Source organism: Spermophilus citellus, assembly GCF_964194105.1.
Source record: "Spermophilus citellus genome assembly, chromosome: 3".
NCBI classification, from domain to species: domain Eukaryota; kingdom Metazoa; phylum Chordata; class Mammalia; order Rodentia; family Sciuridae; genus Spermophilus; species Spermophilus citellus.
The window spans coordinates 106,760,602-106,765,588 of NC_138184.1; the positions used below are offsets into that span (position 1 = coordinate 106,760,602).

General features: G+C 39.7%; 1 gene segment (V, D, J or C); it reads right to left on the bottom strand.

Moving 5' to 3' along the window:
- Positions 1-3,959: 3,959 nt before the first annotated feature.
- On the bottom strand, positions 3,960-4,477 carry LOC308643382 (immunoglobulin lambda variable 9-49-like). The segment is given in 2 exons: positions 4,408-4,477; positions 3,960-4,285 (listed from the first exon to the last, which is right to left on the bottom strand).
- Positions 4,478-4,987: the final 510 nt, after the last annotated feature.

The following is a 4,987-nucleotide window of genomic DNA, read 5'->3' on the forward strand; positions in this document are numbered from 1 at the left end:
CCTCCTTCTGTATCCTGAACAAAACCACTAGTAGATTCTATTTGCAAAGAGGATTCTTATTCCTACACCATGGGGTCACGTTGTCTCTGAGTCCTTCTGGTTGTTCTGCCCCTACCTCACTATCTTTACTGATGACCAAGCTCCACATCATCTACCAGAGAAGTCTTTACCACCATGAGTTGGGTGGTCTTTAGCTTTCATGAAAATATTCTATAAGGAAATTTCTTTTTTTTAAATTTTATTTTATTGGTTGTTCATAACATTACAAAGCTCTTGACATATCATATTACATACATTAGATTGAAGTGGGTTATGAACCCCAAATTTTACCCCAAATGCAGATTGCAGAATCACGTCGGTTACACATCCATAATTTTATATAATGCCCTATTAGTAATTGTTGTATTCTGCTACCTTTCCTATCCCCTACTATCCCCCCTCCCCTCCCCTCCCATCTTCTCTCTCTACCCCACCTACTGTAATTCATTTCTCTCCTTGTTTATTTTCCCATTCCCCTCTCAACCTCTTATATGTAATTTTGTATAGCAATGAGGGTCTCCCTTCATTTCCATGCAATTTCCCTTTTCTCTCCCTTTCCCTCCCATCTCATGTCTCTGTTTAATGTTAATCTTTTCTTCCTGCTCTTCCTCCCTGCTCTGTTCATAGTTGCTCTCATTATATCAAAGAAGACATTTGGTATTTGTTTTTTAGGGATTGGCTAGCTTCACTAAGCATAATCTGCTCTAGTGCCATCCATTTCCCTGCAAATTCTATGATTTTGTCATTTTTTAGTGCTGCATAGTACTCCATTGTGTATAGATGCCACATTTTTTTTATCCATTCATCTATTGAAGGGCATCTGGGTTGGTTCCACAGTCTAGCTATTGTGAATTGTGCTGCTATGAACATCGATGTGGCAGTATCCCTGTAGCATGCTCTTTTAAGGTCTTCAGGGAATAGACCAAGAAGGGCAATAGCAGGGTCAAATGGTGGTTCCATTCCCATCTTTCCCAGGAATCTCCAAACTGCTTTCCAAATTGGCCGCACCAATTTGCAGTCCCACCAGCAATGTACAAGTGTACCCTTTTCTCCACATCCTCGCCAGCACTTGTTGTTGTTTGACTTCATAGTGGCTGCCAATCTTACTGGAGTGAGATGGTATCTTAGGGTGGTTTTGATTTGCATTTCTCTGACTGCTAGCGATGGTGAGCATTTTTTCATGTACTTGTTGATTGATTGTATGTCTATGAGGAAATTTCTAAATCTAAAACTTTAACTAGTTTTTTTCAATATTTCCTTAACTAAAATTTAAACATTGAAATTCACAGCAAAAAATATGGGGAGGTTTCCACCTATTCTTTTCATATTCAATTGAGTGTAAAAATTTACACTTGATGTGACTATTGCATATTTTATCATCTTCTTTATCTATTTAATATTCTAACATTGAAAGAGAAGAGTATTACTTTGATTATGACAGTTACCAGAATCAACAATATAGATTTTAATGTATTTGAATACAATATTCATTATATCATGAATAAAGTTGAGAAATGTCTCATCAGAGATCCTGAAGGACTATTTATTAGGAGAGATTAACTTTAAAATTTTTATAGGGAAAGTTAGTTCTTCTTAGGAAAAAGAATTAACAACACAGTCAATCTCCTTGGGTTATACCAGATAGCAAAGTACCTAATCAAAAATTGACTTTCTAGCTGAAAACTCCAGATTTTTGCCATTAACCAGATAAAATTTATTGTCTTATGAATTTCTGTAAGACCTCATTTCTTTGTATAGGAATAAAAGTTTATGAGGAAATTAAATTTAACATATGACTCTATGTCTGAGTACAAATGAACACATGTATATTTGTTCACTCTTGGTCTCCTCTGAGCAGTGACAGAGGGGCCGCTCCTTGCTATCTTGCCATCTTCCTTCCATGCTGGTGACTCTTCTCAGACCTGGGATCATGACAGCCATTTGGAGGAAGGGTCATGTCCTGTCATGTGTAGCCAAATGTGCTTTAATTAGAGAGAGAGTATGTGTGCATAAAGGGGGAACATTTTGGAAGTTGAAGTCTGGCCTTTGTCCTGGCCCCTGGTGGGTAATCTGCTCATCTTAGGAATTTCCTCAGGGACCACAGCTGACTTTATGCTTAGGAAGTAATTCATGGTCTGTCCCCAGATAGGTTAAGAAAGGAGAAGGACCATACTAGAAAGACCAAATAGATGACTATACATTTGGAGCTTTGAGTGCATTATATCAGAACAATCTCCTCATCTTCATGGAGTTGATGGATCTGGATGTTGAGTTTATTCCAACAGAATTATGTTGATGTGTTTAAAGAATAAAGACCCAAAAAGTACTCTGGATTCTTATTTCCTGAGTGATCATATGTGCTGGGTAATACAATCTAAAACTATCAGCAGAACAAGGCATCCTGAGTATAACGATGCTTCAAATCTATGAACTTCCTGAAGTGGCGTTCACTGTCTCCTTACTGATTTGATATGATTTGAATTAATTATAATAGGTATGTAATCTTCTAAAGTAGAGAACTTTCATTTTTTTTTCTGTGACAAAGTAGTATGAATCTGTAAACCTGAGGTATTCATGGGAACTCCTAATGTTGAGGTGAATTGACACTAAAGGTAGTTTGTCTTAAGCAATGTCAGTATTAACCTGTGCGATCTGCCCTGGATCTGGGTAGTTAGTAACATAAACACATCACAGAATGATTTTACCTGCATGTGAATAAATTCATTGTATGGATAGAAAAGGGGCAAATCTGAAAGGTACCTCAGTTACAGTGCAGACTCAAATCCACCTCCTGGGTGTTGCACAGGTTCTCTGTTTCTGGCACTGTGTCTCTCTCCGATAGTCACAAACAGACCCCCTGAGATCTCTGTGTATATTTCAGTGTTGGAATGAGGCAAGGTGGGTGAAGCCCAGGAGGAGCATGCATGCAAATGTTACTCCATGTCAGGGTGGGTCTATATCCAAAGGACTTAAAAATAGCATACTATAGGGACACAGCCACATCAATATTTATAGCAGCACAATTCACAATAGCTAAATTGTGGAACCAACCTAAACGCCTTTCAGTATATTAAAAAAATAAAATGAAAAAATGTGGCTTATATACACAGTGGAATATTACTCAGCAATAAAAGAAAAAAAATCATGGCATTTGCAGGTGAAAGGATATAGTTGGAGAAGATAATTCTAAGTGAAGTTGACCAATCCCCCCAAAACAAATGGTGAATATTTTCTGTGATACAAGGTGACTGACTCATAGTTGGGAGAGAGAGGGAGGATGGGAGGAATTGGTGAACTCTAGATAGGACAGAGGGGTGGGAGGAAAAGGGAGGGAGCAGGGGGTTAGCAATGATGGAGAAATGTGATGTACATCATTATCCAAAGTACATGTATAAAGATATGGATTGTTGTGAATATACTTTATATACAAATAGAGATATGAAAAATCATTCTATATGTGTAATAAGAATTGTGATGCATTCTACTGTCATGTATTTAAAAGATAAAATCAATTAAAAAAATTTGAACCAAAATAAATCCCATCACAGTGAAGAATATTCCTCATTGCTGAATATAGACAAAAGTAACACAAAATAATGACAAAAGGGCTGTATGATGAACACATCTGAAAAAAGCTTTACAATCTCCAAAATAAATTTTTGTCAGCAGACTCATGATTGAGAAGAAACAAACATGTCCTAATACACTCAGTGTTTCAAACACTTCTAAAAACATGTTTGTATGTGGGGAATAATTAATGTGAATTAAATTTGTAAAATATCTGGGAAGGTAGAAATTATTATTCAGGGTCAGGAGGCTCCTTCTGTCCTTTGAGTCAGGACACTGGGAAGTGAAGTGTAACAGGCCCCATCAGTCTGGTCGTTTTTGTCTTACTTCCCCTCTGTCTGTGTCACTGTGAGTTACACATAGTTGCTCCCACTGCCATGGTCTGCCCCACAGTGGTAGACATTCTCATCCTCTTCCTGGATGTTCTGGATGGTCAGGTACCGATCTAGGCCAGAGCCTGAGCCTGAGAAGCGATCAGGAATTCCATCCCCCTTGGATCCAACAATGCCACTAGTGCCCACTCGCATCACAAACTGAGGGCTCTTCCCTGGGCTTTGCTGGTACCAGGCCACCTTGTAATTACTGTAGCCACTGCTCAGGGTGCAGGTGAGTTTGGCTGTTTGTCCCAGGGAGGCAGATGCAGAGGGTGGCTGAGTCAGCACGGGTTGGGAGAGGGACCCTGTAAACACAGACACATCATAGTGGAAGTTAGGGCCTGGGTGCATGTGTTTGGGGATCTGAGCCCATGAGTAATAGACCCAGGATAGAAGTCTGCCATGGGGCACAGAGGTCTGTCCCTACCTGGGCAGTAAGTTAGCATCATAAGAAGGATAAAAGTCCCAACCATGTTGGACAGTTTCCTGAGTCCTGAGCTGGTGTGGGCTGCCTCCAGCCTTTCTTATCCCTCCCCAGTGTCTTTAAGGTGGAACAGCTTATGCAAATATGCCTCCACCCACTACCCCTCACTGGCTGCACTTCTTCTGGGCCTGGAATGATGCAAGACCAGGTCTGGAGGGTGCTGATGTTTTTATTTGCGTGATGGGAAGAACCTGGGAGGAAGCAGGTGCTGGGGCTCTGCAGAAGAGCATAGTTGCTGAGTTCACCTTAGTGACACAGGATTCACTCCTCTGCCCACTCCTGTTCAGATGAAGTTTAGAATTCTCTTGGGTAGTGACTCTGCCTTTTTACCTTTTTATTTGAATCTTAGAAATACTGGTGCAGATATTTCTGTGTCCAGTACTGTGCTCAGATCAATCTCACTACTAAAGTGATATTGATATGGTAATTTGGCTGTTTGTTTTTTCCACCCAAAATTTACCAGGTATCAATCATTGAATTGAAAAGTGCCATGAAAAAGAGCGTGGAGCTGAACATTCTCACT